Source organism: Drosophila arizonae, chromosome 2 (assembly GCF_054131065.1).
Source record: "Drosophila arizonae isolate 15081-1271.41 chromosome 2, UAZ_ARI_1.0, whole genome shotgun sequence".
NCBI lineage: Eukaryota > Metazoa > Arthropoda > Insecta > Diptera > Drosophilidae > Drosophila > Drosophila arizonae.
In genome coordinates, this window is record NC_142922.1 from 24,507,444 (window position 1) to 24,533,719 (window position 26,276).

At 43.5% G+C, this 26,276-nt stretch overlaps 1 protein-coding gene across 2 annotated transcripts in view; it reads left to right on the forward strand.

Annotated features, from left to right (window-relative positions):
• Window positions 1-14,911: 14,911 nt before the first annotated feature.
• tnc (tenectin) overlaps window positions 14,912-26,276 on the forward strand; it is a 42,392-nt gene continuing 31,027 nt past the window's right edge. Inside the window, exons 1-2 of one of the 2 annotated variants that reach the window (XM_089476513.1) lie at window positions 14,912-14,975; window positions 17,277-17,619. The gene's annotated coding sequence lies outside the window, so the exon portion shown is untranslated. Of the gene's footprint in view, window positions 14,976-17,061; window positions 17,620-26,276 lie in introns of those variants that run through there. The other variant, XM_089476512.1, reaches the window with a different exon arrangement.

A 26,276-nucleotide genomic window follows, 5' to 3' on the forward strand; every position in this document is an offset into this window, starting at 1 on the left:
GGAACTGAGTTGGAGCGTTATCTTTATTGTTTTAATTAGACGCTGTGCTCGGAGTGAGCTGGCCGGCTATTTTATTTATAGAACTGGCCAACTATCTGCACATCATTTAGCCGTCGCTTTGTGTCACTTAAGCGAGAAACTCATAAAGAAACCCATATACCATGCATGCGACTTATGCATTGGTGCACTGGTGCAATGGTGCATCTGTATCTGGCGCGTGTATCTTTGTATCTAGGCAGCACAATGTAGCGCTGGGCTTGACATTGGGCAGCCTAATGGCTGCACATGTGGCGCGATCGAGTTCGAGTTCGAGTTCGAGTCTGAATCGGAATCAGAGACTGAGCCATGATTTTGTCGTGCCCCATGTCGCACAAACCGTTTTCGTTTTCAATGCTGGCCCTAAAGGCGGTCACTCTAAGCTCTCCAGCCAAGAGGAGCGTCTGGAGGGGGCTGCGGGGCAGCAGTTGCAGTACTGGCACTGACTATGCATGGCATGCATTCAACACACGATACTTGGCATTCTTAGCAGGCCGCCATGGTAGTTGTTGTTGCTATTGTTGCTGCTGCTGGTGCTGGCTGCCTGCGTGAGTTTGTGTCCAAAGTCTTTTGTTTTGCAGCCTTCTCTACTATCGATCGCGCATGATCATCATCATCGTCATGGCTGGACTCTGGCTGGATAATGCCAGGCATGCTATTTTTATTACATTATGCTGCAAAATAGTAACAACAAGGGACGCAACGTATTGCCACCCCGCCCCACCCCCACTCTCTTGCCTCCTTCATTGCGTTTCATGTGTTGTCAACGCTGGTTTTTGCATTGTTTTTCATGCGCAGTCCATTACATGATTTTATTATGTTCCTGGCATTCGCAGCGTCATGTAGAAAATGCGGCTGCGCTTTTGTTTTAGTGGTTGTCACTTTTTGTTTGGCTTGCGGCAAGAGTGGCAAGCAGTCCCAGTGTAGGCAAGCAACTCCCAAGACTCAGTCCAAAGATCGGCGGCAGCACGCACGCTCTAATGAGCAAAAATCATTTAAGACGCTGCTATTTTTAGTTGGCATTTGCTATATATAGACGCAACCAGTGCGGGGCTGCAACCCGAGGCCATGGCCGAGCCCGATGCGGCGGCTTTATTGGGCTTCCAACTGGCAGCAGGCGAGCAGGCGAACTGGCTAACTTGCAGACTGGTTCCATCTATGCGGTCGCTGCGGGCACGGGTAATGCGATCTAATGCATGCAGGAATTTTTCAATTCTGCACCGCCGAAATGCAGCAGCAGCCGCTGAAGTAGCAGCAGTAGCAGCAGCAGCACCAGCGACAGACTCCGAGCATAGCACATGGAGTTCATTAAACAGACTATCGGTCAAGTACCTAAGAGACGGCGTCTGCCTTGGCTAATTGCGCGTGCGCAACCAACGGAAGCGACGCCAGCCAACCAGGCACAGTCCGACTTCAGCTCTAGCCCCAGCTCCAGCTCCAGCACCAGCTCCAGCACCAGCTCCAGCACCAGCTCCAGCTTCAGCTCTAAAACGAAGCCCGAATCCCAGCGCAAATGCGGACATTGTGTTTAAGCAGCTGTGGCGGCCACTTCTCTCATGCTAATTAAAGCGAATTGGGCAAAGGCACAAGTGAAGCGGAGTGACGTGTGGCGAAAGAGACCAAAGAACGGTTCTTAAATCCTAAATCGTTGCAGACAACACCAACAACAACAGCAACAGCAACAGCAACATGTTAATTTCGACTTGTGCCGCCGTATTTCGTGGAAGAGTTAAGAGCACGAAAGTATGAATTACAACTGATGCGCAAAATTGAGGATCCGCCAAACGGGGCAACGGACGAGCGAGAGAGAGGGAGAGACCGAGAGACAAAAAGAGAGAGAGCAGGGGAGCGAGCAAGCGAGCAAACAAAAGGGAACCGTTTCATGGAGCACTTGGTGACTTACTCTGGAGCCGCAAGTCGTTGCACTTTCGCGTCTCTGCCAAAAATCGCGCTGCAGCTGAGATGGGACTGGCCCGATAAAGCTAATGATGGCGACGCCAGTGGGCCTTCTTAGTCAGCCAAGCGCAGAGCCGTTGTCGCTGTGGACACTTGGCGAGTGGATGCTAAAAGGCATATGCTGCCTCCTCAATATTGCGCGCTTCTGATGAACTGCTATTGAAGCTACAAATTACGGTTATGCATACATTATATATAAACACACACACGCACACACACACAATCACGCTCACTCTCGCATACATTCTATTTGCTGAATGGGGCGTGGCAATGCAAATATCAAGCGTTAAATTAAAATTTCAAAGCTGCACCAAAGCAAACAGTGCAATGATAACAGAGCCGGCGCGAAGCTGTCCCAGTTGATAAACACTCGACGAAGCTGCCAAATGCTGCTCAGACGCTGGGCGGGCCACTGGGCGGTGGGCGGGCACAGTGTGGCGATGCTTAATGCAGTGCAACGTTAAATGCTTTTACCAAGGATTTGATGCCCAAATCCAAGGCAGTCGAGCAGCCGAGCAGCCCAGACAAGCCAGACAACAACAATGCCATGAAAAACGATTCAGTTCGAGCAGCAGCTGGAAGCTGAAAGTGGGTAAGGAGGGCAGGGGGGGGAGTTGGGTAAACCAAGCCAGTCAAGACGGGGCTGCCTTTGCAGACGGTTGGCGACTCTTGTGCGACAGTGAAATTGATGATGTGCTGCTCCTCCTACTACAACTCCTGCTGCTGCTGCTGCTGCTCCTGCTGGCGGCGTTAGCTGCCACTTTTGTAGTTTTTGCTGCTTTCACTTTTTGTTGTTTTTTTTTTTTTTTTTTTTTTTTTTTTTTTTTTTTTTTTGGTATGTCTTTGCAGTTGTTGTTGCTTGTGCTTCAGGATTTTTAGCCAGACACGCAAAAACGTTCCCCTCATTGTCAGGCTGTTGTTGTTCTCGTTGTTGTTTTGGGGTAGCAAGGCGCCAGAGCGTGCTGAAGCCGTGTCTGCTCTGCCTCTCAGCTCTCTGTTTGCATAGCCTTAGTGCTGGTTGCACTTGATCCCCCAAAGTGAAATTAGGAAAAGTTTCAATTAAAAAGCATTTAAGTAATCCACAGTTAATGCCAATGCAAAAAAGCTTTCGCCGGGCGGAGCATTTAGGGGTGGATTGCAGCTGACCCGCACGCCCTCTTACCAGAGTGTTTGTGTGTGTGAGTGTATGTGTGTGCAAGCGTGTATGCGCCTGTATTGGTTGGCTATATTTTATTTAATTTTTTTCGCTTGTTCACAATTTTTAGCGGGTCACTGCAATTTGCTAGGAATCTGCTAATGAAGCGCGCTCTATGGCGATGATGAAGTTGTCTGTTGACAGCCTCGCTATCAAGTTAATTGAATTGTTAATTGGCTGGCATTCAGCTGGGCTAATTGACGTTTGTTTAGCTACGAATTAAGTAAACGTGATTGAACTTCAAGTAGTTTATCTTATTTAAATATGTATGCCATTAGAAATGCTTATGTCAAATATTATTTGCACATTTTTGTTGTTGTTTATTTAATGAGCCCGTTTCAGTATTTCGGGAGACATTTTTATTGTATCTCGGAATGTATTTATTCTCATAAAGTGAGCTTACTATGGGAGAATAACCTGAGAAGCCTGAAGCAGTTGAAGCTCTTTATGTATTAAAATGGAAGATACTTAGGATTATATACATATTTGTAATAAATTGAATGTTTAGAATTGCTTCTTTAGTTTTAATGAATAAATTTAGACAGAAATATGAAGCGAAACTTGAAATAATCTTTTAAATAATGAATGCATGCAATTATTTTACATTCGATTTATATACTTTAAATGCTAAAATACATACATATATACAGTTTTGTTTAAGCACAACAACTGATTCGTTAAACTGAAGAATGTAATTATAATAAATAATTGCATAATCTAGCTTTACTAAATTTATGTATGTGGCTTTAAGCTGAAAGAAGTCAGGATTTAATTTATTCACACCTTTATTTATTTTATTTATTCTTTCTATCTAGAACTTTACTTATTATATTTTAGTCATTTCTGTTCTTGGCACTAACTGTATATGATCCTGGGGCAATTTCCCCACATGTCTCTAGATAAGGCATCTAATTCTATAGAAATTTTGTGGCAAGCGGCGTGGCTCTTGCCCTTTTCTACACCAGAGCTAAGCAACTGCTCGAGGGTAATTGAAAACGCACGCATTCATTTCTCTTCCCATATCAAAGAAGTGGAAAGAAAAACACTTTTCGCAGCCGAGCTGCAAAAAATTGAAAACCAAAACAGCCAACGAAAATGAATGCCAGCCAGGGCAAGAGGCGTACATGGGCAAGTGCAACTGCTGCAACATGAGCAAGTGCAACACAGGCGCATTAGAAATGCAACAAATCACAGCGGATGGCAAAGCGTTAGCCGCAGTCGAGCGTGGCTGGGACACGGGCGGGCACAGGAGGCAGCGGCACAGGAAAGAACCAGAATCGGCCAGAGAGCTGCAGACATATGAGTACGCACTTTGGGTGCAACCAACAACAAGCCGCAACAGCAACAACAACAGCAATGAGAACAAGCAGCAGCAATCACAAATAAACGAGGGAGACTGCAACAACGACGTCTGCATTGAGTTGCCCGGCAGCGTTTTTCCTTCCTGCAATAAGTCAGCGCTGTGGCGGCAATGGCAACGGCGACAGCGACGGTGGTGTCGGTGGTGCACCAGCACTGGCAGCAACAGCAAACAAAGCCACGCACACAAACTGCGCTACAAATTGTATCTAGTTACAATTTGCAAACTACAAACAGAGAGTCGCGTCGAGTTGGGGCGCGACGAGTCAAAGTCAAAGTCGCAGTCGCACGCAATGGGGCAAGGCTCGCTGCTGGCAGGACGCGGTGGCAGCGGCTGCTGTGCGTGTTGAAGCGCAGTTTTTATTTGCTTGCCAGTTGTTGTTGTTGCTGTCGTTGTTGTTGTAACAGATGAAAGCATTTGAGAAGCTGAGCGCTTGGGTCGTTGAGTTTTGTTTCTATTGAAAGCATTTTGCCAGCGCGCTGGCAACGCGTCGTATGCGCAATTTATACCACAGCAGGTAATTTGCAATGGCAGTTGTTAAGACTTCTTTCAGCCACCGTTCTGGCCAATTCCCCACACAGCCTTGCCAAATTGGCCGCTGACTGACTGCCGACTGCCAACTGCCAGCTGCCAACTGACGTCCGCTGGTCAGCGGCAGCAAATCTAATGCGCTTGTTAACGCCAATTGCACAAGATGTTTGGTCGCTCGCAATTTGGCCAACGGTAGCATTTAATGTCCAATTCGTTATGCTGCACCCAACTGCAACTGGCAGCCGTATGCCCCAGGCTCGAGTGGAAAATCAACTTGTCGCCGCCTGTGCGAACAAATTTCAATTAAAGTGCGCGCACCAAACTGGGCGCATCATAAGTCAACTTAAAGTTGAGGCCAAATTGTGCTAACAAAAGCTGTCACAGCCAGCCAGCCAGCCAGCGAGTGAGATGCACTCAAGCAGCAGACGGCAGATCCTGGCCACATCCAAAAATTGTGTAATGGCCCGCTGGCGGAGTGTGGTGCAGTGTGGTGGCTGGCTTTGAGGCGCGTCAGACTGTGAAACGTGAAAAAGCCGAAAATTTAAGCATTAAATGTAAGTTGCACAGCCGAACAGACGAGCAGACGAGCAGAGCAAGCCTGGAATCGGAAGACAGGAGTCGGCAGACGGGGCAGACACTGTGGCAGACAGCCTGGCGAGACAGACAGACAGACAGACAGACAGATATGGAGTGACTGAGTGAGAGAGATACGAATAGAGAGTGCAGATATGGCTTGGCTTGGCCCAAAATGAAGCAGTTGAAAAATAGCCTCCAGTCATTTGGCGCGAAATTCAATTCCCGCCTGCGCTGACATGCGAATCTCTCTGTTTGTTTGCCCGCCACACCCACACCCACACCCACACCCACACCCACACCCACACCCACACCCACACCCACACCCACACCCACACCCAGAGCCAGAGCCAGGGCCATGTCCTCATTCCTGACCCTGTTCCTGCCAGCCAAAGACTTGGCTGGCTGCAGTCTTGATGATGATGTTGCTGCTATCGTTACCATTTGGCCTCCCCTCCCCTACACACACACATACACACGCACACGCACACACTCGCATCTGCGCTATGCTTTATGCGTAAATATGTACGGCAAACATGGCGTATGTGCAATCTGCGCTGTGTGCGTTCTGCGTATGCTGAAACGTGACTGTCGCGACGGGAGCTCAGCTGGCTGCTGTCCGACCGACCGCCTGCCCGCCTACCCGCCCGCCCGGACACCCCTGCGCACCCCGCTCAACGCGCTGGGCCCTTTCGCAAATATTTATGCTTTACATTTCGTTCGGCACATTGTTTGAATTTATTTGTTGGCATTGTCGCTGTTGCGATTTTGTTTGCCAGCGCGATGATTATTGTTGCCCGGTGTTTTGCTCGCTGTTTGTTTGAGTTGCTTTCGGGTGCTGCCGTTGCGGCCAGACGTGCTCATATGGACTGCCTGCCGCTGCTGTTGCTCTCTCTGTGAATGGGCACTGTGGTTGGGGCCAACAATTTGCAACGGCTTTGCGCGCTGGAACGAGCACCCAGGCCCAACTGACCTCTTTATTTATTGTTTCTATCAGCGCAGAACTTTTGCTGAAAAGCCACTTGTAAAGCGATAAACATAATGTGTGGCTGGGCATTGTCTGCTAGATGTTCGCTTACTGTCTCTATTTGTATTTGTAAGTTTTTCTAGCAAGCAAAAATGGGAGATGGGAATCTCATACTGGAGAGTGTGTGAACAAAATTGTTAATGTCTATTAAAGGAATATTTTTTTAAATAATTTTAAATAATTCACTAAATATTTATATATTGTATATTTATATATAGTAATGCTTATTACGGCATCTAAAATATTTATCATTATATTTTACTCATGTGTGTAGCGCATTCACTAGCTCACATATGCGGCAAATATTTTATTATGTGCAAAGTATATTTACTTTCTGCTCAGTTAACTCTTTTTTTCGAGAATGTGTTCCATGTTGTTTGCCGAGTCCACAGTGCTGCGTTGACTTTGACATGAGAGTTTCAATGTAAATTGATTTGTTTTATTTAATGTTTCATTTGCTGGAATTTGCCACAGTCAATTTTTTGGGCTTGAAGAGCAAATGCAAATTTAATGAACTGTTTGAAATGTTCGGGGCAAGGAAAACATCCTGACGTACCGTTTGCAAATGCTTTTCGGTTATGCAAATTGCAATAATTATGCGCTGCCAACATTTCACGGCAATTACGCAGGGATTCGGGCTTGTAGTGCTTATGCATGTCCAGCTGGGTATAAATAGGTGTTTTGCGCAGTTGACAAATGTTTGCATTAAATTAAAATTCATGCGCCTTGCAAGTGCTCAAGAGTTGCCGAAATAAGACAATGAGCTGCCTAAATAGCTGCTAATTGTTGTGCAAATAGACAGCTTAAATTAGCACATGAATAGCAAAATCTCAGTCAGTTAGGTGTTTAGTTAGGTGTACGAAAAAAATTGTTTAAATCTATAAAAAGCAAAAAGTGAAAAAAAAAACGTGTTAAATTGTTTAACAATAGCTTTAAAATGTATACAAAACACTTTGGAGCGCTTTGGGTGGGTCGAAAAACGAAAGGGTGCCAGCGAAATCAAATTTACATGCTCATAAAATTTATGGTCAGTGCCAAAACACGCGACAATCATTAATCATCAATCATAAATTGGAGACAGCCACGTTTTACCGTTGCTTTTGATGCCAAACAATTGCGTTGGGCCCACAAACTTGACCCTGAAATGCAGCTCGGCTCTAACTGTAATTATAATCCATGTCACATATAGAGATCGAGCTATATAGCAACTGTTATAGCTGGCCATAAATATCTCGTATATGTTGCAATTTGCATTTGACCCTCACATTGCTGCCAGCAATTGTTATGGTTGTTGTTGTTGCTGCAATTGTCGAACTTGCTGCTGCTGCGGTTGTTACTGTTACTGTTGATTTGTTGTGGCTGCTGCTGCTGTTGTTGGTGATCCTTTTGATGTTGTTGTTGTTGTTATTAATACTGTAGTTGTTGTTGCTTCTATTGCTATTGCCAACACAGTTGTTGTTGCTGCAATTGTCGAACCGGCTGGTGCTGTTGCTGTTGTTGCTGCTGCTGCTGCTTCTGTTATTGCTGTTGTTGTTTGTTGCTGTTGCTGCTGCTGTTGTTGTAGTTGCTTTTGCTGCTGCTGTTGCTACTACTGTTGTTGATGCTGCTGCTGCTGTACCTGTTATTGCTGTTGTTGGCGATCCTGTTGATGTTGTAGTTGTAATTGTTATTATTGCTGAAGTTGTTGCTGCTTCTATTGCTGTTGTCATTACAGTTGTTGTTGCTGCCTTTGTTGCTACTGCAATTTTATATCTACTATTGCGACTGCCAGTGCTTTGGTGCTAATCCTGTTGCTTCGTTTTTGTTGTTGTTGCTGCTGCTGTTATAGTAGCTGTTGTTGATTTTATTGCTGTTGCTGTTGAAATTTGAAATTTTTTTATATACATACTTTCGGCCTTTGATGCTGCCGTTGTTGTTGCTGTAGATGTTGATTTTGATGTTGCTGCTGTTACTACAACAACTGTTGTTTCTGCCGCCGATAATGTTGCTGAAAGTGTTGCTGCTAGTACTCTTGTTGCTACTGTTAACGTTCTAGCTGTTACTATTGTTGGCATTTGTAGTTGCGCTGATGTTGCTGCGGTCATTGCAGAGTGTGTTGCCTGTACGTGCCGCAGCGCGTATGTTTGGATTATTATTTTTCGGCATTATTATTTGGCAGTTTTGGGGCCTTAACACCTTGTTGTTGCTGTGTTGCTGTGTTGCTGTGGTATCTGGCTGCCTGCATCTGGCGAAAAAGAGTCAACGAGCCGTGTAAACAGCGTGAGAACTTTATTTAAGATTATCAAAAATTACTAACAAATTTTCACATTGTCTTCTATATTATTATTTTTTTCCACTTTACTTTTTGCCAGCTTTCTTGATTTGATTCTCGATACTTCATTCCGAGTTGCCGAGTTTCGTATTTACTCTGGCGATTTCCGCAGTTTGAGCTCTGATTGTTCTACTTGTCATCCCCCTCATGCCAAGCTGGCAAACAATAAAGCAAACTTATTACAACATCGGTGCAGGGGACGAGCGAGAGCAAACAGTCCAGCAAGCAAACAAACAAACAGAGTAACAGAGCTACAAATATGACGATGGAGAGTGTTTGACCCACAGATGATCTGTAAATAGATATTGAGCGCAAATACGTTTTATTATTATTTATTGTTGTCTAATAATTTAATATTTTTGCAAAAATATATAAATGAATGAATAACTAAGGAACAATCTTAAGGGTGTGTTTGTTCTTTAGCAGCATATAAAAGCTTTTATACATTCGCAGATACTCTTCTGCTGCCTGTTACATAAGTTTGCACAAGTGTATATACCCCATGTGTGATGGAGCCTGAAATGCCTACAGGGCATAAGAACTAAACAAACCTAAATACATGACTGCAATTATGTTGTTGTCCAGTTAGGAGCGTGTGCTCCAATTCCAAATAAATGTAAGTATCCCAAGTGTTCTTTTTTTTTTTTTTTATTTTTTTTGGGTATTTTTGGAAGAGAGAAAGTAGATGGATGCTGGGAAGGGTACGCTTATCGAGAGGCATCATCGCTTGTCGTTCTTTTATGAGTTACTCACTCCGACTAATTGGGTCAAGCACTGCCAACATATTTTCAAATCAAAGATGCTAATTTTCGTTGCTGCTGTTGCTGCTGGCAGTTCTGAATGTTGCTGCTGTTGTAGATTTGAAGATTTATGCTTGGCCATAAACGCGCCGACTTCAGCTGGCCGTAAAAGAGGGCCTTTTTAATTTGTTAAAGTACATCAAATGTTGGCCATTAAAAGCTGATTTGCTGATCTAACTAATTTAATGCGCGGGGCGTGGTGCCATTTTAACCACTTCTCATACATAATGCGAGTGCAATGGGCAGCAAAAGTTTTTGACAAATGCAAAGCAGGCACCAGTTTTACATAGTCAAAGCCAACATGATATATGGCCCTGCATATGCATGAGCATATGTTAGTATGGGCTACTGTGAGTGTGTGTGTGGGTGTATGTGTGTGTCTACAACCGCCCTCAACTACAAAATCCTTAGACTCTCCGTGCATATATCTCCATTTAGAGCCCACAAGGCGGCCAGCCATTCATTAAAAAACTGACTGGGCGCCTATTTTATATGCACTTCGCATTGCAGCGCTTTTTTGTTTTTTGTTTGCTATTGCTGTTGCTGTTGCTAATATTGTTGTCGTTATTGTGTGCTTCTTATCCGATCTGTTTTGCTAATTCGTGGCGCATTCGAGGCGCCAAAACAAAAGTTTGCTCCGTCGCCCCGAACGTGTTGAGAAATTTGCAAATGCTAGCGACTTCATGTCGTCTTAGTGCCTGACTCTTTAGCTAGTGGAAAATCGCTTTTCCACAAACCATAACAAAGTGATTCATGAATAACAATTATATAACTCGCCTGTCCATAACTGTTATTCTAACCGTACGCACGTCTTGCGGCATAAATCGGGTAACACTCAAGAACCTATTGGAATTATACGAGATTTGGATGACCTTAGGTTTGATTTACTGCCTTAATGGGTTGCTCGAATGACTTTTTTAATTAGTTTTCTTCTTTTCGATAATATTTATTCATATTTAACTAACAGATGAATAATTGCCTTAAGCTTCATAATGTCCAAGTGGGGATAATAAATTAGAAGCAGTCTGAACACAAAACGTAAACATTTTCTGTTCATTTTATAGCGATTATGGCATAGTTAAGGTTAGTTTTAAAATTCCACAGGAATTAGTTGGGTAGAAAAAATGAAACTGGATTTTTCCCAATTAGAATCGTTTCTTGGTCATTTGTAGCTTAATTGGATTTTCACATGGTGCTGCCAGTGGGTTAGAGAATGGCTCTCATATGGAATGCAGCCGGCGTAGGCCAGTTAGATGTTGTTGCGTGCCTCAGAGAAAGACCACGACGACCACGAGAATAGCCTTTTGTTATGCACGGGCTGTGGCGCTTGTCTGGGGCACATTAAAGGCGCATGAATGGCCTGGCAATAAATATTACAAAAAAATTTGCCTTTATGGCATGCTAAACGTGCTGTAACAACACCAGCAACAACAACAACAACAACAACAACAGCTACAACAATTGCAACACTAAGCCACCATAAGCCTATTATCTAATTTGCAGGGGGAGGGCACACAGGGGCTCGCAGTTTCGACGGTCTCCCGTGCAAATGAACTTTTCAAACGTCCGCAGAGTGGATAACTTTTTTCTGTTCGAGAAAGTGCACGAAAAGTTGCAGGCGACGCATTGATGCTGCCAAGGAAAATGTCGACGGAGTCGCTGATATGGACACACATTCATCCAGAGCATCATCAGTCATCACCCTCGCAGTTGTATTTTTATACCCTGAACCCATTGAAAATGGGAAATCAGGGTATAATGGTTTTGTTGAAATGTATGTAACAGGCAGAAGGAGGCGTGGCAGACCCCACAAAGTATATATATTCTTGATCAGGGCGACGAGCTGAGTCGATTTGGCCCTGTCCGTCTGTCTGTCTGTCCGTCTGTCCGTCTGTCCGTCTGTCCGTCTGTCCGTCCGTCCGTCTGTCCGTCTGTCCGTATGTTTGAACGCGTCGATTTCCAAAGATATAAGAGCTAGAGACTTGAATTTTTTTTTTAAATGACCGTTTATACAGCGCGGACGTCGAGTTTGCTTTTAAAATTCGATAAATCATCCCGTTATGTTTTTATCGAGTAAAAACATTCAAGTTCAAATCAGATGCCACTATAGCTAATTGTGAATGATTTTTCTTTTTTTTAAATTTCTCAAATATTCAATATAATATGTAGATCATATGCCGAAAGTTTCATTAAATTCCGTTCAGTCAAAAATTAATAAAAAATAATCAAATATTTGGCCAATTAACAAACGCACGTGCAGCAGCTACAACAAAAACATTCGTTGAATCACATCAGCTGTTAGTTTCGTTTAGTTTTGGTAGATGGCGCTGCAGCAGTGAATCTATTTGAGTTTTGCCAGCGCCACTAGCAGGAGTGGGGTGGCCTAGTGTGTTAGCTGCATGACGCTCGATCGAGAAGTCGCGGTTCGAATCCCGATCGATGCAACTGATGTTAGTTTTTTTTAATTGTTTCAAAAATTTTTATATTTTATTAAATGAGTTTGGTATTTTATTTATATTTTTAAATACATCGAAATTGAAATTTCAGCCATACTAAATGAGCATTTTTATTTGTTGGGTTCAGGGTAGTATCTAGTCGAGCACTCTCGACTAGAATTTTCTTACTTGTTTTTTTTTTTTTTTGTATTTCGAGGGTTGCAAAGCGGCAACTGTGCTGCAGATACTTTTTGGGCAAAGCAGCAGCAAGAAGAACAGATAGATAGTACAGCAATTCGTTACGGTCAGCTACAGATATATATAATATGTATATATATTTTTACGGGCTATCTATATATGTACATATATACACATCGCATGCCCCCAGACTCTGGCACTTGGCAACAGCATAAAACATTGATGACTGCTTGTTGTTATTGTTCCCGTTCCAGGATTGCGCTCGATTCTCTATTCTCGTTGTCGTTGTCGTTGGCAACTTCTCTTATGCGAAAAGTTGAGAATTTTCACAAAAATCAATTTAGCAAGCTACACTTTCATGTTAAATCAATTGAACTCAGGCGTGCGTCGACTGTCAGTGTCATTGGCAGCTCGCCTCAGTGCGACAGAGACAGAGCGACAGAGAGAGAAAGAGAGAGAGAGAGAGAGGGAGAGCCACAAAGAGAGTGAGACAGAGAGATACAGAGGGAGGGCATTACCTGACAGATACCGTTATACCGTAGCATATAGCTGGCCCATAGTCGTACCCCATAGTTTATCTCACTAACAAGGCTAATTGGTCATGATGCTTGATGCCTGCTCTTGGTCGGCGCGACTCGAAGCGCTCATTGCCTGACATTGCCACACGCCACAGTTGCTGCCGCTGCCGCTGCCACACAAACGCTCCGCTATCTGCTCGTGCTCTCCCGGCCAGCACATCTCCGGCACATCCTCCTGTTCGTTCACGTCCGTTTTCCACGTCCACCCACCGACGACACGCGGTGACACCTGTCACATCACACAATGAAAATCACTCGAGCTACGAGTGGCATTGCCTGCGAAATATTGTCGCTTGGCATTTTACAGTGAAGCTCGGACGAATGTAGTTGGCTATTTATTTGGCTGGTCAGGCGCTTGTCTGGTTAGTTGGCCAGTTGGTTGCGATGGATGGCCATGAGAGTGCTTTACAGTTGCTGATGATGACGATGATGATGATGGTGACCATACAGGGGCAGGCAGTGTGCAAAATTTGAGTATTCAATCAGATGGATAACTGTGCAAGTGATTTCGCTTCTCTTCAAATAGTTAATAAAACACACAAGCAAACAAACACACACACACACACACACACACACACACATACAGAGTAGTAGTTGGTAGCAATTGCGATTTTTTAACATAAAATTAACTGTTAGCTCTTATCCACCATCTGCATGCAACTTTATCGATGCAAAGCGACGCTATAAACGTTGTGCACTAACATTGCGTCAACACTAAGGATAGTCCCATTAAACACTGAAGAACTTTAATTCGACTCTGCTGCATGTACTTTAAATTGAATTGCAAGTTCGTGTGGATATAAAGTCTAGACTTGAAAAAAATATTTCAACTAGTACAAAAGGTCAAATTGATTCAGAGTAGCAAAATGAGAAGAGCATGAGATTCACATAGGAACTAAAACTCAAATTTAGATTAAATATCTATATATACTTATACTTATACTATATATGTACATTTGACAATCTCTCTTTCTTTTGCTGCTAAAGTAATTTAAGATTTCTAGCATGCAGAGCGAAATTGCATTCAATTGAACACCTTGTGGCAATTCGTTATTGCCAACTAGTTTATCAATAGGCCAAGTTCGAAGTGCTCTCCACAGCTGTTGAGTGCTTTTCTTACTTTGGATTGCACTCAACAATTGGACCCTGTTTCAGCGGCAGCAATCGCAGCAGCTCAATTCAACAGAAAGGAATTGAACAGAACAGAAATGATAAAAAATAACACACACACACACACACACACACACTTGACAAATGCACTAACCAACAAGGCAAGCAGCCAACAATGCATAAACCACCCAACCACTACTCGGCTGACCCGCGTCCTGCTGCTGCTGTTGCTGCTGTAGCTGTAGCTGTTGCTGATGTCGTTCATTCAGTGCCCTCTTTGCATGTCCGGCATTTCGCACCAATTGTTGCCATTAAATTTGCACGTATAAAGCGAAAATGCCAAAAAAAATATTGCCAGCGACAACGAGACCAGAAGAACACACACAGAACAGACACACAGCCACATACATTCACACACACACACACACCCACCGAACACACAATACAAAAACGACAAGCGACAAATGCCGGCAACACGTAGCCGGCAATCACTAGACTTTTGGCATTGGACTGGGATGCTGGACTGTGTGTGGGTGTGTGAGTGTGTGTGTGTGTGTGTGTGTGTGTCGGCTGGAAGACTGGGAGCGGGTGGCTAAATTCATTTTATTTGAATTTCTTTATGTTAGACTGCGACAAATTTCACGCTCAAATGTTTGACGCGCGCCGGCGCAATGCGACTGCAGCCTCCACCGAACGGACGAGCGCAAGGACCAAAGAGCAGCAGACCAGCTAACGGGCCAACGGGCCAACGGACCAGCGGGCCAAAGGATGCCGGCAAAGCGGAAATGTTCAGTTCATTAGCGAAGCGTGCGCGTCGTGCAACGGACGTGCTTTTCTTGTGGCCGGAGCTCAATTCTATGTAGTTGTAAGTCGCGTACTCTGTGGCAAGTTGCTTTGTTCCTGCCACGCCGTCGCCAAGCTAACGGGCTGTCGGTGTGAGGTGTGGAGCGCGCGCGCGCGACTTCTTCGTTTCATGTATGAGTGTGCGAGTGTATGCATGTGCGTGTGTGTGATTGTGTGAGTGTGTGTGTGGTCGTACAAAGTCAAAGCCAACTAGACAAGTGCAAAAACCCGGCAAAATTGCCAACTTCAAGCGTAATTAAATAATTAATTAAATCAAACAAAAGGCGGCTAAAAGAATTTCGCAAACAATTAACCAGAATCCGCGTGGTATATAAAAAAAAAAAATAAAATAATGAACAAAATACAAAGCTGGACCGCCTGGCTGCCTGGCAGTTGCCTGGTATTCTGTCCGTCTGTCCGTCCGCTCGTCTGGCAGTTTAGGCTGTTTACTAGCAATAAGAAAGGTCAATAATCAGCCTCAGGCCACAAACAATAGTACACCCCAAAAAGTGCTGGCTAAGACGTGGGCTTTAGAACCGGTTGCTCGTCTCCAACCACATTTGTCGTCCAGTGCGTGCGCTGCCCGTGTCCAAATCAGCCAGCAAAGAGTGCTGCTTAATTAGAAACGGCGCTGGCCAACACCTGTACAAGAAGAAGCAAATTGTATATATAAGCAGGCATACATATATATGTGTACCATACATATATTCATATATGTATATATGTGTATACATTTGTAGTCTGCAGCAGGTCGAAGCAAAAACCGCAAAGCGCCGCTTGATGGCCAACTGACTGACTGACTTAAGAATCTGCAGTCAGTGCGAGCGCAGCATCAGCTCAGCATCAGCATCAGCATCAGCATACCATCATCATCATCTCCATATCAATCAACATCATCATGAGTAGCAGCAGCCGCAGCAGTGCGAATTCTTCGTCTTGGCCATGGCCAAGAACTTGACGCCGCCATCGCCGCCGCCGCCGCCGCCAACACGAACGAGCATTGGCCAAAGAGCATCGCGAGAGCCGCAAGTTGTTGGCCAAAGTTACATGGTTGCGTCTCAGTCTCAGTCTCCATCTCAGTCTCGGTCTTCGTTTTAGTCTCAGTCTCAGTCTCGGCCTCAGTCTCCGTCTCAGTCTCTGCTCGCAAAGCCGGCTTGCGCTCTCTTAGTCTCGACATCGCTGCCGCAGCGCTGCTGGCGTCGTGTCGGGGCTGCCAACTTGCTGGCGCTGCTTCTGCGAAATTTCTGTGCCTAAGCGTGGGGAATTCTTGCAATGCATTAATGCCAACCAGCACTTATTCATTGACCACAGCGCGCCAACAGCGCCAACGCACAGTGGGTCCATGCGCTGACTGCAGCTCAATGTCCTTAGAGCATCGTTTCAAATAAATTCGATTTTTCAAATGAGTTTTTTTTTTAAATATATAAATTTACTTTGCTTACTAATATAATCAACCCAAGTTTTTCGTTTATCTATGTGCATTCTTAATGCTATCAATATTCCTTTTCAATATTTTACTTTATTTAATTACATTTTGCTTATGTTAGTCGTTTCCGTTTGTTATTTACAACATGCTCACATTTAATAATTTCATGTTGATTTAATATTTCAATCATTTTTATTTTCGCCACTGTTCGCTGTTCGCTGTTCGCTGCCGTCGCGTCGGCGTCAGCGTGCGAGATCCAAATGATGAGCAACTTTGTTGCCGTCACTGAGCATTTGAGTGTGTTTGCTGGTGTCGACGTCTCTGGGTATGGCTATGTGTGCGTGCGTTCGTGTGTGTGTGCTGGTGTGTTTGCGTTCACGTGTCGCTGCCGCTGTCGGCGTCGCTGCTGCTGTCTGTGTATGTGTGTGAAGTTCTTTTGCGCTCTCAGCGCTTGGCGAGTGTCGCTCTCAGCGTTTGGTTTGGCTCCGGCCCGGCTTCACTTGGCATGTTCGTTCGACTCTGCTGCTGCGCTGCTTCTGCTGGCGTCTCAGTCGCTGCCGTTCCCGTTGCTGTTGCTGCTGCTGCTGCTGCTGCTGCCGCTGCTGTGGTTGTCGCTGTCGCGATGTTGGTTCGTTCGTTTCGTTTGATTTTCACCAAAAGCCGCTCGACGTAGGCTATATAAATAAGCGCTGAGAAGCTATTGGGTCCGAGTCTCTTTGAATTTTATGAAGCGGTTGTATCTTGGTGGTGCCCCAACAGCCAACCAAGCCAGCCGCCAGCGAGCAAGCCAACATCAGCCCAGCAACAAGCCACCAGCGAACCGACCAACCCAGAACCCGAGTTGGTCTCGCTGTCGTCTGCAGCAGCTTCATTCAAAATTGTCAAATTTCTCGACAGTTTTGCTCTATCAGAAGCTAACGAACTATTGACACAGTGGATTATTTGTACGCAGCAATTGCTGACATAAAAAAGCAAACACCAATCGGTGATTTTAAATACTAAAATAAAAGGTGTAATAAACTAACTAAGACTGTCGAATCAGTGCGCGAAATGTTAAGCAGCATCAGTCGAAAGGAATAAAAGGATCTAAAACTGTGCAACAAAGTGCAAAAACGAATCTTAACTCAAATAACAAACAAAATCAAAAAGATTAACTGCAGTACAAGTGGCAAAGTGTTGAACAAGAATTTTCAAAAGTTCTTTACAAAAATTAATTCGTTCAGTTTCTTGAGTGAAAAAGGTGAGTTTCAAGTGTCCTTCTGAGAATTTTAAAGCTTAAGTACATTTTCAAGAAGGTATTCTGCATTTGAAATACTTATAAGAAGTCTTTAGTGTTTCGCGAAATATTTTTTAAAAAGTCTTGGAAATTTTAGATTTTTCCTACATTTTTCACAAGCTAAAAATATTTATCAATATGAATATTTTATATAAAAAAAAAGAGTACGCAGTGAAAAAATCAAAAATTCTGTTGAAAATTTTATTTTCTAAACAATCTCTTTATGAAGTTTAAAATGTGCGTGTGAGTGTGGTTTTTTTTTTACTTAAAAACAAAGATTGCTGAAACATATTTCCCTTTTTTAATAAAATAAAAATCAAGTTGCAAATTTACTCCAAAATATATTTGAGAATTCTGAATTTTTAATTTTATTATTATAAGAATAAATAATTTCAGCGAATATTCTGGAGAAAGTTTTTAACTTGATTTAAATTGTATAAAATACAAATTATTTTTTACTGTTCTTTGTTCTCGAATTTCCAAAAATATAATAATTTAAAACGAAATTTTGTAGTTTTAGAAAAGGGGAATTTATATTATTGACAAAAAAATATGCAAACTAATTTTGTAAATTGCGCAACTCAAATACAAAAATTAATGTGAATTTAAATTATTAAACATTGGATTTAGCATAAAATTTGCATTAATTGAAATGTCTGTTCCGGCTTTGTATGGATATGACTAATGTTCAGATCCTCAGCACAACAATCATGCCCATTTAAAATATTATTAAATATTTATATTTAAATATATATTTTTTTTGCCATTTACTGCAATTAGATTTGCACTTGTGCAAATGTCGCACAATTCTCAAAACTAGTTCCACTAATTATTCATTAGCTTAACTAGTTTGCTCAAGATGCCTCGGCTGCTGTGGGCAATTCGCTGTAGGGCACAGCCCGTTAAGGTTCCGCGATTCGGTGGGTTTCACTTAAGCGCAGCTCGGCAGAGTCGTCAAGAACCTGCGGCGCATTTCAATTACGTACTCTATGGCAAACAATTAATAAAAATTTATTGTTTTACAAAAATTAAACCAGAGCCAACGAAGCGTTTAAACGACCAGCCAGTCGGCCAGCCAAGCAGCCAGCTAGCCAGTTAGCCAGTTAGCCAGACCAGGCCGGGGTTTACAGGCAGTTAATGCTCAAAGTTATTCATTCATAAAAAATGGCAAAAAGTTGGCGGGGACGGCGGCTGCAGCTGTTGGCGCAAATTGCAAACATTCATTCAGTTACTCGCTCATTCATTCATTCACAATTGGCGAGGCGCCGCGAGCCGTTGCACAGCGCCAACCATTGGCTCCCCCTCATTACGGCCCGCCCCTTTTGACGCCCCGCCTCGGGCCCTTTGTGTGAAATAGTTTTTCCTGGCTATTTAATTTATGTGGAAAGGCCATTTACTGGCCACTTGCCCCAGGCTATGGCAACGGCAACGGCAACGGCAGCGACAGCCCCGTGTGTCCTGGTCTGGAAGTTGTAGTGCAACTTCTAATTAGAATTTATGCCCATGCCACAAGTTCGTCCTGTACGGGCCACACTGCGCTGCAGCAACTTCTGTCAGGCACGTAAAAACTAAAATTGTGCGCTTGTAAAAGCTTTTAGTTGCCCATAAATAATACAAAAACTATGGCAAAGCCGAACCGAAAAAAGAAGAAAATATTAGAAGAGTGCCAACTGAAATAAAAGCCAAATATGGTTTATTTATAGTTGGGAAAAAGGCTTTCGTTGCTTCAGCAATAAAAAAGGAAAAGAGACTAAAAATGCAAATAAAATGCCGCAATATGTGTGCATAGTAACTGGCATCCTTTGCCCGCCACCCCCACTCCGCCCCTTTTAGTATGGCCAACAGCCTGTCCGGAAATCGAAATGATTTTAAGCATTATTTGCTTTTGGCCAGATATTTCATTGGCAGCTGGCAGCTCGCCAGCCAGCAAGGACAGGCGTCAGGGTTAGGGCCATGGCCAGCAGCAGGTGTTTGGGGTTGTTTTTGCAGGGGCTGCCTCATGTTGCTGCTGTTGCTGCTGTTGCTGCACTTTAGCCAAAACTGTCCCTTGGCCATGTCGCACAGCAACTATGTGATTTATAGACAACATTTTGCTTGGCTCGAATGGAGTTTCTCTGCAGCAGCAGATTTATTGATGAGCCAACAAAACGGAAAAAAAATAAAATGATTGAATCGCAACATGGCAAATAGCAGAGCTCTGTAACAAGAGCCACAAGCCATACCATCCACATCTTGTGGCTAGCCACAGAGTGCAGCAATCGCAGCTGCTGCTGCAGCATTTTAATTGAAAGTCATGTAATGTGGCTTAGATAGTTTTTTCTTTCATTTTATCATTTTTGGCAAACGAATTGCTGCCTGTGGCTTTTGCGGCTCATAGTCAAATGGAGACACACACATTGCGTATGCTTGATCTGCTGCCACACGTGCCGCTCAACAGTTTGATGAACCAGCTGGCGGTGCTACCAGTGCCAATGACCACTTCGGAGTACTTTTAATAGCGCTTAGATATAAATGTATCTGTGTGGTCGTCTCTCTTCAGATTTCGTGCCAAGGTTGAGTTAGTTTCTTGATTCACTGGGCCGCTGCCTTTCTTTTGTGAGTTTGCCAAGCTTCCTCGCAAAATTATCATAACAATTAAAAGTGATTGCAGTCGAGGCCGCCAGAACGCAACACATTAAAATTATTTCGTTGGGGTTTTTCATCTTTCTTTCATTCCTCTGCTTTTTCTTTTTTTTTCGTTAGGTTCTTTGACTCTATGTAAATTTTATTTTAATTTTTGCTAGAAAGAAAGATTAAAAGGCAACTGCGAAGAAGCCAACCCTTCTAGTGGTTTATCTAGCCACAAAGAGAAAAAAAAAAAGATGAAGAAGATACTTTAAAATTCATAATTAACTGTCGCTCAGCGACTATTTTAAGTTATGATGAGGGCATCGCAGCTGACATCAGCACCCAAAGGAGCCAGAGGTGAGCTCGGAGTCTGGGAATCTGACAAATTATATAATGATAGACTTCCCTCTGAAGACTCTGGAGTTGGGCATTGTCTTTTACCGTTAACCGGTACAGAATGAAATTAGAGGCCGCATTATGCAAATCAAATGCCGCGCTAATTGACTGAAAAGTTGCAGCCCCAATCTAAAGCCACATGCCATGCGTATCTATCAGCCACACCAATTAGCCAAATGCACGCTCAAGCGTTCGAGTCTGCTCGGCCCACAAATCAATTGTCTCTGGCGATAACAGTTGCCAAATTAAATGATGACGGCCGCTGGCTGGCTATTGAATGAATATATTTGGCAATAGACTGATTACCTTGGCTGCGACTATATCAATTTTATACATCTATTTGTTTTTCTTGCCTTTATGGCACCCACAACTGGGCAGCACTTGAGGCCCCTTGGCACAAAGCCAAAGTCGTTATTTTTGTGATATTTTTCCCTTGCCATTTTTAACTATAATTGAGTAAATCGGTTTATGTGCAGCATTAGCATTGTTGTTGGCCATTCTAGTTGTTGTTTTTGCAGCAGCTGCTGTTGCTGCTGCTACTGTTGCTACTGTTGCTGCTGCTGCTGTTGTTGCTACTGTGTAAAGAAAGTAAGCGCAACTAAGCACATTACAAGTTATTCATGGAGTGACACTTGCCGCGCATTACGCCCAAACGCCAAGGTTAAAGCGTGGCATAGAACCATGCACACGGCTATTTACTGGTATTTACCTGCCACAAGAACTTGACTCTCGTGGCTATAAGTGTGTCGCGGGGCGCAAATTTCTCTAACCCAAATTGTTGTCGCTGCTGCTGCTGTTGCTGCTGCTGCTACTGCGACCGCCTTGTTGTCTGTTTCGGGCGGCGATCTGGTTTGTGCGGCGACTGCTGCAGATGCTTTTAAGTTCAATAGCCAAAGAAAGTGGCTGGCGATAGAAAGAAAAAGTGTGCAGGCCGCTGGCTAATGGGCCACGACTGCGACTAAAAGCGAAGCGGCACAGATTCCATGCTTACCCTCGCACTGTCGCACTGTCGACCTGTCGTATACGTAATGCCAGTTATTGGCAATGCAGCTTAGCAATTGCCCGTTAATGGCCAATTTGCATTTAGCCGAAAGTGTTGATACACTGGCCATTAGCTTCAAACCGATTTTATTACCCGCGAGGATCGCGAATTCTATCCAGCTCACAGCTTTTATGCTTTTCCTCTATAGACTTTTTATGGACGACGCCCAATCCGTTTAATGGTTGGCTCGTAAAAAGAAACCCTTTTGGCATTCGGCATGCCACTTAAATGTTAGAAAATATAATTCCGATTTAAGAGCCAGCGCGCGTACATAATGGCCAATAAGGCCAGAGTCACAGCCAATTGGTTGTAATTCAATGCGTCAATGCGGTCAAGGTGTCAAAATCTACATCCACATCCACAGAGAGTTTGTTGTTGTTGTTGTTGCTGCTGCTGCTGCTCTAGCTGTTTGTGTTTATTTGGTGTAATTTCCGATTTTGGCCAATTATTTGCTGCTTATTAGCTGTCACAACTAATGCGTGTTCGAATCGGGCCAAAAGCCAAACAGTTATACCAGCAGCAGCGATAATTAACCCAAAAACTAAAGAGTTCAGAAGCAGATATGGAATATGTGAAACATATAGCCCAAATTCAGAGATCCCAGTGCCCAAGTTAAAGAAAGCCCATAAATTAATTCAATCGGCAGCTGCAATTGCCTCTGGGCCAATTCAAAAATTTGCGGCTCGATCGTCGCGGCAGATGTCCAGAAAAAATCGAAGAAATTCTTTTGTGAGAAAAAATGCGAAAAGTCGACAAAAGCCAACGCCAAGCCGCTGGCCACTCCATGAGCTGAATAGGCAAAAGAAATCAGCCAGTCGTAGTACCGAATAAAAAATAGAAATAAAAAAAAAAAAATAAAAAAAAACAAATAGAAATAAAACAAGTTGTGAACGGGACGCGCAGTGCCTGTTGCTTGCTGCTAGCTGTGAGCTGTTAGCTGTTTGCTGTTAGCTGATTGGGCTTCTGGCCATCGCATTGCCAATGAGCTGCTGTTGTTTTTGAAGATGTTTCTTTTAACGCTTCTTGAATGAAATTAATTTCTATTGTATGCCTAGGTAAACAAGCCAGCGAGGTAAGCAATAAAAATGAAATGAACAGTTACTTATTTGCAGCACTGTCTGCTCAGGGCGTAGGCTTGATGATTGAATAAGTCTGCCTGCTGACTGCCCGGCTGCCCGCCTGCTCTAAGCTAAACTGTAAGAATAGAAGCATCTGGCCAACGAATACTTTCTCTTTGGAATTCCGCAGTATTGTGATTTGGGTGATTCAAGCATTTGATTACTACGATTTGATTACCTTAGCACACAGCACTTATCGGAATCTCAACAAGATTTCAAGAGTTTTTAAATTGATGGCAGAAGATAAATTGTCAACACCAGTTTGAGCTTAAAATAGATATGAATGTATATATTATTCCTAAGCTCTATTCTTACCGAGAAAGCATTTCAAATACTTTATGGCTTTCGATTCAGCTGCACTTTTATTTTAATACGAATTTCGCATTATTCACTATAGGACTTTATTATGAAAAAAAGAAAAAACCAAAGTGTCTTCGGATTAGTCAGCGACAAATATGATGGGAAAATATTTAATGTAAATAACTTCAATTAATCAGCTTGCATGCCGTACATGACGTAGTTCTTGCTGACGCAGTTGTTGTAGTTCTTATTGCTGCTGCTGTTGTTCTTGTTGTTGTTGTTGTCTTTGTGGCACACGTTTAACTTGAATATTTTGTGCTGTTCGAGTTGTTTGGTTTGCTGTTTGTTTGGTTGCTGACCCAAATTCGTGGACTTGACTCTTGTTTTCTATTTTCTGTATGGTGTCGTTTGATCTTGTTGTTGTTGTTGTTGTTGCTGCTGTCATTGTTGTTGTTGCTGTCGGCATGATTTACATTTCATTTTGTTAGATTACATTTCGTGCCCGAGATATAACGCGCGTTCGCTCTCCACCTCCACGTCCAGCAGCTTAATGTCAACTAATGACTCGACACAAACAATTATAAATCGAAAAATAAGCGTTTAACAATAAGCATTTAAACTGTAAGCCTTATTAATCACTTCTCGCCCAAGCTAATGCCAAATCTCTTTCCCTCTCGCTGGTCCGCTTTTCTGGTTTCTCTCTTGCAGGTATGTAAATCAGTTGGGGACAACAGATGGAATCGCAGTTGGCCAATTGAGATATCAAAACTGTTGGCGCTGCCCATAAAAGTATGCAATGATAAATTGGCTGGCGAGCAAATTGCAGCTGGCTGCAGTTTTTGCTGCGATTTAACTGCTTCAATTTGCATAAATAAATAATTTAGCTGGCGAGCAAGCAATAAAGTCAGCAAATTGAGTCGCAAAAAGGTAGCAAATGCGAGTCGAGCCAAACGGCAGCTGGAGGCGGGGCCGAGCTGCCTCTAATTTATGCAGGCAAAACAGGAGCAGCGCTTGCAGCAGCCAAGTCAGCCAGAGTGGCTGGCTGCGCGCGGTGGTGCAGCAAGGTGCGTACCTCGGCTCAAGTGCCACCGCATTGCCATAAGAACGCCCCACCGACGGGACTGTGGCGTTGCCAGTGTGGCCACAAAGAGTATGGTTGACTGGCGCTGCTTTTATGCACAGACGCCCCCAAATGACAGCAACAGCAACAGCAATGGCAACGGCAACGGCAACGGCAACGGCAACAGCAACAACAAAGACGTGGCGCTCATTATTGAAGTCCGTGTCATCAGCCACGTTCTGTGTGTGTTATCCTGTTGGCTGCTTGGCTGGCTCCTGCCCATATCCCACATCCTTGTGACAAATTCCGACGCTTGCCGCTTTTGCATTGTTTGCATACTTGACTCCATTGCCCTCAAGTGTCTCCTGTGGCATGCTGCTTGACTCTGGCAGCTGGCTGCTACCCGCTTGCCACCTTAGCTCCGGCTTGAAGCATTCTGAGCTTTCAATTAAAACATTCATTCATACAGAGCTCAGCCCAGGCAGTAAATAAACAATGAACTCTCCATATGAAATAAATGTTCTGCCATTTACAATCAGACAGCCAGCTCTGTTTTTTCTCCTCTGTTCACTCTGTGTGTGTGTCCAGACACAATGACAATGACAATGACAATCGAAATTAAATTCGATGCTCAAAATGTCAGGGATCGCATAACATATTATAGTGCCATATAATGGAGTATTTATTTAGTCTGCTTCAATATTTGAAATGTCAGCAGTAAATAGATTTATGGTAGTAACTGTTGCTAGCGAGTAAAAAATCAATTTAAAGCCAATTTGCTGGCGCTAATAAATTGCATTAAAAATGCCAAAATAAATTCCTTTTTAATATGCGCAAATTGCCAACCCCCAGAGTGTCAGAAGCCACTCCAAAATATGGCCGTTACAGGCCGTGGCCCTGTCCCGGCCCCTGTCTGCCACTTTCCTCCTGACACCTCATCAATCACTCTGGCTAATATTCGGCGAGCGCCTGAGAGATGTGCCACAATATTAGATTTGACGTTATATAGCTTTAAAGGCGCTACGAGGAGGAGGACTCGGCAAAATGCAACAGAGCAACAGAGTTGAAATTGCTTTAGCCTTTGGCTCTGTGATTATGCTCACTGCATAGGCTGGCAATTGAATATAAACAAGTATCGAGATTAAAGCTGTTCATACTCTTAAGCAATCTCTTTATTTCAGAGATATAGCTGCGCTGTCCCCTGCTTGATGTTAATCTTAAGACAGTCGGTCTTTTCTTCTACTTTCCTACCTATTGTAGTTGTAGTTCGCTTGTTATATAACAAGCTCTTGGAATTTCGGTATAGATGAGCGCAACAAAATATCTATTATAAGAAATGACTAAAAATTCGTAAGTTAATGTGAGATGCTTAGGAGCTAGTCTCTACATATGATAAATAGCTTCGTAGCTTACGACAAAACTAAATATTGAATTTTATTGACAGCCAGAAAAATGGTCAGGTTTAGACACGCTTCAAAACATCAACACCTTCGTTTAATGACGAACCATATAAAAATTGTTAGATGGCAGAGTTCATGATGTAGCCGCTGTGGGCGCATACCGGACATGCTCTTTAATTAGAGTTGGCCGTAGCGAGAGACTGAAAGAGAGGGAGAGAGAAAGAAAAAGAGAGAAGACTTCTACTTAACTTATAAGGCGGAAAAACCAGCTCATGTGGTGGAGAGTTCTAAGAACCCGACACACACTTTTTATAGGCCCAACGTAAACTAGTTGGCTTTTAATAGCCATACTTGCTGCTCGTCTGCGTAATAATAGAGCCGAATAAAATGAAAGATGACAGCCATGAAATTCAATTTCATTTAATTTTCAGTGCTCTGTTCTTTGTTACGGAGTTGAAGACATTCCCGGAAGGCGCTTTAACGATGACAGCCCAAAGTGTAAAGTGCAATGAACAGCCGCAGCAAACAGAGCCGCGCTGCTGTAACTGCAGGGTTTGGGGCTAGAACCCTTTGGCAGTGGCCACTTTTCAGCTGGGGCCACTTTCCATTTTCCTAAAGCCCTGTCCACTAATTTTAATGGCATCTAGTGCCGTGCTGTACTGTGGCCCGCAGAACACTTTCATTTGCATTACATGACA